Here is a 10,722-nt window from a genome sequence, read left to right as displayed (position 1 = left end):
TCCTTCTAAAATGTATATTGGATAGTCTCACCCCCGCTTTAAAGCCCTTTCATGGCTTGCCATTGCCTTTCTTACCTTTAAAATCAAGTTCAACAGCTTTAGGGGTCCCTAGAGGTCCCTCCAGTCTGCTTGGTGGGACTCTAAGCACGCTATCTCCTATTTATCCCAAGCAATTCCGCTTGTAAATGTTTTTTTTTTTTAATTTAATTTATTTATTTGACAGGCAGAGATCACAAGTAAGCAGTGAGGCAGGCAGAGAGAAGGGTCGGCAGGCTCCCTGCTGAGCAGAAAGCCTGAGGCAGACATCGATCCCAGGACCCTGAGATGGTTATCCGAGCCAAAGACAGAGACTCAACCCACCTAGCTAAATGTTTTATATATTAAGGTTCTTCACAGAATTTATTTTGAGGAAGGCAGCAGTTACCCCTCAAAAAAATCCTTAGAAAACCAGCGGTCTTGATGGATTTGCGGAGACAAGCCAGTTCGTTGGCAAATAGCCCCAGCAGCTCTCCCTCTCTCATCTGGACCAAGCTGAAAGGACCTGAGACTTCCAGCTGAAATCGATGCAGCTCTACAGCTGAGAACAACACTTTCCCATGCCAGCAAGACTGTACCCTGACTGCAGAACTCAGGATTGGACCCTCTCCCCTGCAGGCCGCTTAACGCAGAGGGAATCGGACTACTTCTTCTGGAGCACAACTGATGGCACATCCAGCCCCGCCCTTGCCAGGCACATCCCTCCTTGGGATGGTGAGAGTTTGGGGGACTATGTGCCTTTTTCTTTGACCCTGCTCCAAGCGTTGTGGATTCCGTACCCATCTCCTATTCAACTGTATAACAAAGCCTAGTGTCCAGAAGGACACCAGCATTTCCTAGGAGAGCTGACGTGAAAGCGAGGAGCTGGGTGCTTCTCAGCTGGAGGAGAAAGTCCAGATGCCTCGTGTAGTCTAATCTTGCCTGTAGCCTCTCTTCATTATTACCTGCCATACTTCAACATGTGTCTACAAGTGGGTTTCATCCAGTCTTTTTTTTTTTTTTTTTTTGAAAGAGAACTTTTATTACTTTTACATACAGAAGATTCAAAGCATCCTCTCAGCCTAGTTTGGTGACCGAGTCTCTAGCCTTTGTCTCTTCCAACTTGGCAACGTGAGCCACCCATTCTGGACCCAGGCTGTTGCCTCTCCAGTGATGGTGGGTCTCATCATATCTGTCATTGTAATTGGTCATGATGGCTTCCACCAGCTTGGACAGAGCTCCTCTGTCTTGCGAATTAACCTGTGTGAAGGCAACAGTAGTGCAGGTCTTCCCATGAACCAGACGCCCAGGCTAGCCTTCCGCTTGGTAATGCGGTAGGGGACTACCTTCTTACAACACAGGGCAGGCATGAAGACAACCAGTTCAGTGGGATCCACATCATGTGCAATCACAACCGGCTGAGCCTGCTTGTTTTCCACAAGGTGGTGACAGTATTAACCCTAGCTTGAAGGACAAGAGGCATCTCAGTGGAGACATCTGCTTTGCTGACAACTTTCTTCTCAGCCCAGGCCAACGGTCTTGGCTTCTTCTCTTGCTCTGTCTCTGGTCTGTATCTGGGGGCCAGCTTGGGCAGTTGAGCAGCTGTTTGGCAGTCCAGGTCCTGGGTGAACTGGTTAATCACAGGAGGCACTTTTAGACATTTATGGAGAATGACCCTTTGTCACTGCAGCCAGATGTAGCGGGCCCACTTGACAAAGATGGTGGGGTCCCTTTTGGGCTGGATATCCTGTCTGAGGTCAGAATTCTTGGGCCTTTTCTCAGACAGGGGATTGACCATCTTCTTGTCCTCCTGCTTGTTCCCATAGCAGGGACTGGGGCCACGTTATTCCTCTTAGCCTTCTTTCCTTGGTGGCATCTCGGATGGCCAGAGGAGAGAACGTTCCCCACTCTGTACTCCCTGTACAGTAGGGTTGTACAATAAGACCTCCCTTCCTTACAATGTTATCTCTTCCGCCTACCCCAGTCCTCCCCATCCCCAAGTCATTGCTTGGGCTCCCCTCTTCTGGGAAGCCTCCCCAGCAAGATCTCCACCTGTGGTGTTTTCCACTCTGCCTTGGGCTCTCCGCGCCGGCCACTGACCGGCAGCCCTACTATCTGGGCCTTTACTTTGATGACTGGGCCTGGCCAAGCAGTGAGCTAGTGCCTCCCCCGCTTCTCCCGGCCTCAGCACATGACAGGGAGGGGATTTCCTTTGGGGCCTTAACTGGGAATTGTTCTCTTGCCCCACGTCAGCTGGCTCCTGGGGGACAGTCTTCAATAGTTTCATTTCCCTCATTTGGAATGTAGTTTTTAAGAACCAAAAGTCGAAAACGGAAAGAGGAGAGGCCACCGCCCACATTGGAACCACTCAACCCCTCATGATGCCAGTCCTGGAAGAGCTTAGGGGTCAATGCGAAGACTGAGGGCAAGTGAGGCTGTCCCAGCTGAAGGTCCTTCTTGGCTTGTATACTCCTCTGCTCCAACCATCTCAGGGAGCAGGTGGGTCTCAAATCATTGGGTCAGCTCCTCTTGCTTCTTGGGGCCCACCAGGTGGGGACTCACACAGTTCATGAAACTCTCGCAGGAGAAGGAGCCCATGGCCTCCCTCAGCCGCTCATTCCAGTGACTGGCCTCTGTGTGGACATTGCCTCTTCCTTTTCCGGAAACACTGACAGTATCAACATACGATCAAAGATTTTGTGTGGCACACAGATGACAAGAATCTGGCATAAATCTCCTGTCAGTGCCAGGGTGTGGTGAGCCCTGGGATGTTGAGGGGGAGCGACACGCATAGTAGGTATGTTTCTGTTCAGGGCAGAATTGTGGGGAATCATAGGAATGAGGCGCTGGGAGGGTCGTGGGAGAAGCCCCTACAACTAGTGGGTGACTTCAGAGGCAGTTTTGTGGAAGAGGCAGCATCTGAATTGTGTCCTTCAGAGATGGAATTGGGACTGCGGTCAAAGTCTGAAGAAGAGATTAAGGAGGACTGTGTGTTCGATAAAGTCCCTACAAGGAGAGACTATAGGAGAGATGATGGGATCTCTTTGTGTCTCTACGGGACTCTGATCACGGTTCTGTCTAGTGCTGCCCATCGCCAGTTCTTGTTCTGGTTCTGCAGGTCCTGGGATCAGGGGTCCTGCCAGGGATTATGGTGTGCATTCCCAGTAACACCTAGTCTAGCACCTAGTGCGTACCTAGCAAATTTTTTTTCTTTTTTATTGAATTATAATGGGTACACAACACATATGAGATTGTATTTTGTTTTAGGGGTACAACTTAATGATTCAACATCTATATACATTAAGAAGTGATCTGTGATAAGCCTAACTTTTGTCAACATACAGGGTTGTTATTATTATTAACTATATTCCCTATGGAGTATATGACATCGCCTTGATTTATTTATTTTATACCTGGAAGTTTGTGTCTTTTAATCCTCTTCTCCTATTTTACCCATCCCCCAAGCCCCTTCCCTCTGGCAACCACCAGACTGTTTTCTGTATGAGTCTGTTTCCGTTTGTTTTGTTTTTTAGCAACAAAAATTTCTTTAAATGAATGAAGGTTAAAGTGTCTTGCTCTGGAGCAGTTGGAGAGGTTGAAGTTTTGAAAAAAATCACTTGTTGGTCATTGAGAAATCCTTTTTCATAATTGATGACTATAAATCTGAGTCCTTACCATGGTTTCTAGGCCTTGCATGATCTGGTCCTGTTGGGGGAATGTGATCAAAAAAGACATGACCCCTGGGATGCCTGGGTGGTTCAGTCGGTTCAACGTCTGTCTTCAGATCAGGTCATGACTCCAGGGTCCTGGGATCGAGTCCCACATCGGGCTCCCTGCTCATTGGGGAACCTGCTTCTCCCGCTCCTTCTGCCGCTCCTCCTGCTTGTGCTCTCTCTTCTCTCTGTCAAATGAATAAATAAATAAATAAAATCTTTTACTTTAACCCACTGAGCCACCCAGGCGCCCCTAAAATCTTTTACTTAAAAAAAAAAAAAAAAAAAGACATGACCACTGATTAACCCATGAGCTGGACCAGGGTACTTTCAGGTTCTTCACTCCCTCCTGTATCCTGGGAATGTGGGTTCCAATTGCCTTTCCCGCTGCCAGAGGCTGCTGCTTGGACATAGCCTTGAGATGGTGACAAGTTATTGAAAACACCTGCAGGGTATATGTGGCTGAGCCTGGTTAGGTCCTCTTTATAAACTTTTAAGATCAGAGGGCAGGTCCGGGGATCTATTCATCTTGCTGCTGCCCATGACAAAACTGGTATGTAAGTTTCCTTTGCTATTATTAAAACTGCCACCTACCAAGCCATCTTCCGTCCAGGTATATCGTCTCTTAATAACTCTGAGAAGTAGGTAGAAGTAGGTACTGATAGTCTTAATTTACCAAAAAAAAAAAAAATCAGGCTCAGGTTGATCACATGTTTTGCCCGAGGCCACACACTCAAAAGTGTCAGTACCAAGTTGTTTTTAGTAACAGTTAGTGGTTTCTTTAAAAAAAAAAATCCGATTATAAAAGCATTACATAGATACTGGAAAGGCTAAAAAGAAGAAAATCAACCACAGAGGCATAATACAGAGACAACTCATTATTAACATTATGTTCTGCTGCCTCCCAAGCTTTTTCTATGCCTAAGTGATATTTTTTAATATGAAGTTAAGACAAGATTCCATGTGTTCTTTTTAAAACATATATAAATAATTTATAACAATACACTGGACTTGTTTTCCTAGGTCCTTAAGTTTTCATGGATAGGATTTTTATTTGCTCCACAGTATTCTGTCACATGGGTGTCTCTAATTATGTATCAGTCCTCTTTCTTGTGGCATTATAGTCCAGGTCCCAAATAATTGGTTCTTATGCCAAAATCCTGGGGCCAAAGGTGTTTTCAAAAATCATAATTTTTCATGATTTATAAGGGTAACACAGGGCATATGCCTGCTAATTCTTTCAACAGGGTCTAGAACCACACTCCCAAACCACATTAACGTTTTGGCAACAAACGTACATATCCACTTTCGGGGGTAAATGATAAAGGGAACAAAATAAGCTTCTGTCAGTTCAGGTCAGGTTTTGCAACCGAATGAGTTTGTGCCCAACACACACACACACACACACACACACACATTGCTGGCCTTTAGAGCTTTTTGGGTTTCAGAGTGGTGGACTCCTGGCCCAGCTTGTTCCACATGCCTGAAGACTATGGCATTCTGGAATGGCAGCAGAAGGAAAGGTATAACCATGAAACAAGGTTCCAACTGCTCAGGGACGAAAAAGAATTTTTTAAAAAATGGTGGGGGGCATCAGGCTTCTTGCTTCTCGGGGAGCCTGCTTCTCCCTCTGCTTCTGCCTGCCTCTCTGCCTGCCTGTACTCTCTCTGTCTCTCTGACAAATAAATAAATAAAATCTTAAAAACAAAATGGTGGGGGGATTCCTCAGACAGGGAGAGATGCAGGCCTGAAGGCCAACTGTAGGACAAAGAGCAGGTTCCTTAGAAGTGAGGGAGTGCTCGGGAGAGAAGGAAGTGCAGGTTATGGAGACTAAAGGGGCCTCAGCAGTGAGGCAAAGTGCAAATGTCACAGAGCACTGGTCAAAAGCTCCCAAATTCACTTCACACACACACACACACACATCCTCAGAAGCTCTACATGTCAAAGAGGAAGACTACCCCAGGGGCTCCTGCCAGGTCTCCTGAGACCCTGGGATTGAGGAGAGAAGGGCCAAAGGCTCAGAAGCAGCCTGTTGTGGGAGGAGGAGCACAACCTTGTTGATTTCATAAGAGGAGTAGAGTGTAGGCCCCATTCTCCTCCCTGTTCCTGTGTCAAGTGTGGTTTGCTGTCAAGTGGTAGCAGGTTCAGCCACAGCCAAGGCAGGTAGTGGGGAGAGGCGCCCAGAGAGCGAGAGGCCCTGTGCTGGGCGCCCCGAATCCGGAGGGTGATTTGCTATGGCTGTTTTCAGCTGGGGAACAGAATGAATGGTGGGGACTGGGGCTTCTGGGGTATGCAAGGCATGCTGGGAAGTGTGGGTTTTAATTGGCAGTTGGGCAGTTTAGCCACAGGCTGGGGGCAGGGTGGGGTCCAAAGAGGAGGGGAAGCTGGTGAGCCGGAAACAGGGAGGAGTGATTTTTTTTTTTTTTTTCCACATCAGCACACCAGAGGATGATTGACCTATCAGAACCCATTTTTGTTAGCCTAGCACTGACCAAAAAGGCTGAATTTAGGCCTTTCCCCGGCTCTGAAGGACATTCTTCCTCTTCTTCGCTTCTCAGCACAGTTACCAAGATCTGTCACAGCCACGATGCATTTCCCATATGCATCTTGCCAGTTCCCTCCTTCGGGAATCTCCTCATCTCTACCAGGTTATTGTCACGACCCTCTTAGTGATTTCACTAAAGACTCACCTCCCCAGAAACCTGCTCCAATGAATCCCATCCTATTCACTCTCTTATCTCTCCTTACACAAAAATAGCACCTAATTCTTCCAACTGTCAGCATCTTGATGCTTGAAAACATTATACTAAGTGACAGAGTGACATGGTACTTGACCGTACTATCTTGAAAGAGTTGCAGAGTTTCTCTTTGTAGCTGTGGGGTATTTTGAGGCTATACATTTAGCTTTCCAAAGGAAAAATATTTCCCTGCCATTGACCTCTACATTTAACATCTATTTAAATGTTATGTTTTGGAGATTTTTTAAGTTATAGATTTTTTGTTTATCACTCCAATTTTCATATATGTGCCGCCAGAGGGAGTGCTACAGATTTCTTATTTACAATGGAATTATTCTTGGGGCTCCTGGCTGGTTCAGTCAGTTGAGCCTCTGACTCTTGATTTTGACTCAGGTCGTGATCTCGGGGTCATAAGAATGACTCTTGCGTGGGCTCCATGCTCAGCACGGAGTCTGGGAGTCTCTGCCTTTCCCTCTGCCTCTACCCCTCCCCCTGCTCATGCTTTCTAGCTATCAATAAAATAAATAAATAAAATCTTTATAATACAATTATCCTGGGGGGCCAGGGTGGCTCAGTTAGTTGGGCGTCTGCCTTGGGCTCAGGTCATGATTTCAGGGTCCTGGGCTTGAGTCCCACATCAGGCTCCTTGCTCTCTAGGTAGCCTGCTTCTCTCTCTCTCCCACTGCCTGCTGCTCCCTCTGCTTATACTCTCTCTCTCCCTGTCAAATAAATAAATACAATCTTAAATATATATATATATATATAAATAAACATTTCTTTCTCTCTACATGTGAAATAAAGAGCCCTTTAGCTTTGACTAAGAAAAGCTTTAAAAAATAAGTAAAATATGGGCACCTGGGTGGTTCAGTTGATTAAGCAACTGCCTTAGGCTCAGGTCATGATCCTGGAGTCCCCGGATCAAGTCCCAGCATTGAGTTCCTCATTGCGCTCCTTGCTCAGTGGAGAGTCTGCTTCTCCTTCTGACCTCTCCCCTCTCATGCTGTCTCTCTCAGATAAATAAAATCTTTTAAAAATAAAGAAATAAAATAAAATAAAATTATCCTTAATCCTATGTTGGAGATGGTTGTTAAGGAAATCTTTATTATTATTAATTAAATTTTTAAAAATTAATTAATTAAAAAGTATATTAATTAAGCTATATTAATATACTATCCAATTATATTATGTATAATATAAAGATAATAAATACTTAAATATTTATAAATTTGTATAATTTAATGTAGAAATTAATTATATATCATTAGATATCAGAAAACTCCAGGCAGCTGGTATTCCTTGTTAGAGAGAAAGGGGCACTCATCCCTCTGAGAGAAGAAATGACTCCCTTCATCTGTTTGGGGAAAAGAAGACTGTGTACCCAAGGCTTGGATCTATACTAGTATTTGCTGGGTTGTTTCTGAGGAGTGGTCAGCATCCAAACCCCCTTACTATGTAGGGCAGTCATTCTTTGCCTGGCCTTGGTAGGAAACAGAGCCCCATCCCTTGGAAATTAGGGAATGATTGCATGATCCAGGCTCATCCACCTGAATCAGAGAACCATGGGTCTGAAGTAAGCAAGACAAAGAAGCTGACTACACCAGAGGCATGGCAGGAGCCACTGATGTCTGAGCCAATGGTGGCAGCAATGCCAGGGCCAGGGCTCAGCAGCCAGAGAGACACTGCTTTCCAACCAGGCTGTCCCCTTAGCATGACCATGGCTGTGGTTACAACTGCCCACTTCCCCTTGGTGCTGCTCATTTGCTCATCAGGATCTTCAGCCTTCACATTGACACCCACCCACTCTCCTTCCAAGAATCCCTTTCCTGCTCAAAGGAGGCAGAATCAGTTTCTGTTGGGTGCAGTCAAGAATCCTTGCAGTTGAGAATCCCTCCAAATGGGGGAAAAAATACCCCAAAAAACCCTCTTAAAGTTGGAAAAGTTGATGGGGAAAAGAGGAGAGGCAGGGGAAGGGAGGAGGTATTGCAATTTAGAAAGGTAAACTATAAGGTTTTTCCTGGAATTAGCAGAAAGCCATGACAGCAACAACTCTTGCTGGAATAAGAACACATTAGGGGCTCCTGGGTGGCTTAGTCGGTTGGGCATCCGACTCTTGATTTCAGCTCAGGTTATGATGTCTTAGGTCATGATCTCAGGGTTGTGAGATCAAGTCCCACATCAGGCTCTATGCTCACTACGGAGTCTGCTTAGGACCCTCTCTTCCTCTGCCTCTCCCCACCGCCCCTGCTCTCTCTCTCAAATAAATACATAAATCTTAAAAAAAAAAAATCTCTCTCCCTCTCCCTCGCCCCTTCCACCCATCTCTCTCTCTTTCTAAAAAAAAAAAAAAAAAGAAAAAGAAAAGATAAGAAAAAAGGGGTACGAGTACTTACATTCAGTTATGAGCAAAGCTTTTGGATTCCCAAGGAAACCAGGACTACAATTCAACTGGCACAAGTCAAAAACTAGAGTCCACCGCCATAGAAGAACTTGTGTGAGTGACAAAATTCTTTTCAGAGACAGCTGCGTCTGATATTCTGAAATGGTGTTTTTGGTGTGTGTACTTTAGGAGTTAGGCCTGGAAACACATTAAAGAACAAGAGTGAAATGTTAGCCAAAACTTGATAGTAAGAAAACTGAAGTATTTAAAACATGCCAAAAATATTAGAGGAAATATTAATAAAGAATAATTTTTTCAGGTGAAATCATCTCAGCTCAAACTTAAGAACTGAGAGAATTAGCTTATGATTATGTGGTAGAAATATTGCAGTTTGGGTTATAATTACTATTTAAACTATTCTGAAATTAGAATTCTATGTAATTATAATCACAGTTGTTATAATCAAAATTATTGGCAAGAAAATGGTATTTTCTAAGTTAATAGTGATTTATAGGTTAAATTTGGCAATACTGAATTTAAGATAATTTTAATGAAATGATCCTTCTTTCAACCTTAGGATCATGCATCTTCAGTCATACAGATGGTGATGACTGGGTTTTTTATTGCGTGGGGTAAAGTCAGATATACTCTTGGTGACTGGAAAAGGAAGCAGGCTTGGGCAACAGCTTAATTGAAACAGCATTACTTAAGAAACCCAAAAGGTATAGCACTCTCCAAATTCACATAACTTTAGAAGAGAAAGAAAAACAAACAAAAAGAGCAGAACTCTTTCTTTCAAGGAGGAGCCACAGGAATAACCATTCTACTTGGAATCCATCCCTAACCTCAAGTGGTCTCCAGAAGTGTGCCCCGGTTTTTGTTCTGCCAGCCGTGTCTGTGAGGAGTGCGAGATGGTTCATCGGCAGGAGAAGGCAAAGGTGTTTAAGAGAAGCCTCCCTGCGCCACTTGTTCTAGGAGGGGACGAAGGTGTCTGGCAGGTTAGGAATGGATATGGTGTCGGGTTGTAGGTCATGGGGATCAAAGGCTGAATGTGGAAGGAGAGAAGAGATCCAGAAATCAGATCACCAGCCTCTGCATATCAGAAAAATGGCCCCAAAGTGGTGAGATACAGCTGGAGCGGGGAGACCTCTCCATCCTCAGGCTGGCTGGATGTCTGTCCAGCTAGAACCAGACCGTGTAACAAGCTCTTTTAACCAGAGACAGAACTTGGGCTTCAGAGTCAGACTCTGGCTCGAATGCTCATGCTTCAGCAGCTGGCAGGAGGATGAACTTGAGCAGACATGTGTCCTTTGGGCCTCGGCTTCCCCACAGGGAAGGCGCCTCTCACACAGCAAGTGTTCAATAGACCTTAGCTATTATTATTGCCTGCTGACAATTTCATCTTTTAGAGAGCAGAGGAAGTACTAAGGGGAACTGCCATGCTGAGCCTAAATTTGGCCAGAAGGAGGAATTGGTTGGCAGAGTGGAAGTGACAGAGCCTTGCAAGAACGCAACTGTGTCTTCTTGAAGTTGGTGACGGTGAGAAAAATGACAGCACACTGGGAGATGTGGTCCCTCGATTTTAATAATTGAAAGAAAATTCGGGGCTTGAGACTTTAGAAAGATAATTTCTCTTCTTTTTGTTTTTTAAGATTATTTATTTATTTATTTATTTGACAGAGAGACACAGCTAGAGAGGGAACACAAGCAGAGGGGGTAGGAGATGCCAGCTTCCTTCTAAGCAGGGAGCCCCATGTGGGGCTCGATCTCAGGACCCTGGGATCATGACCCAAGCCAAAGGCAGACACTTAACAATAGAGCCACCCAGGCGTCCACAGTTCAGTAGCTTCATAAGATAATTCACTTTACCCCTCAGATC

At 45.1% G+C, this 10,722-nt stretch overlaps 1 pseudogene; it reads right to left on the bottom strand.

The window, feature by feature from the left end:
* Window positions 1-1,092: 1,092 nt before the first annotated feature.
* On the bottom strand, window positions 1,093-4,330 carry LOC132010505 (large ribosomal subunit protein eL8-like; annotated as a pseudogene).
* Between the last annotated feature and the right edge of the window lie 6,392 nt (window positions 4,331-10,722).

This window comes from Mustela nigripes, chromosome 2 (genome assembly GCF_022355385.1).
Source record: "Mustela nigripes isolate SB6536 chromosome 2, MUSNIG.SB6536, whole genome shotgun sequence".
NCBI classification, from domain to species: Eukaryota; Metazoa; Chordata; class Mammalia; order Carnivora; family Mustelidae; genus Mustela; species Mustela nigripes.
Note: the sequence above shows the minus strand (reverse complement) of the source record. Positions and strands in the feature narration are given on the sequence as shown.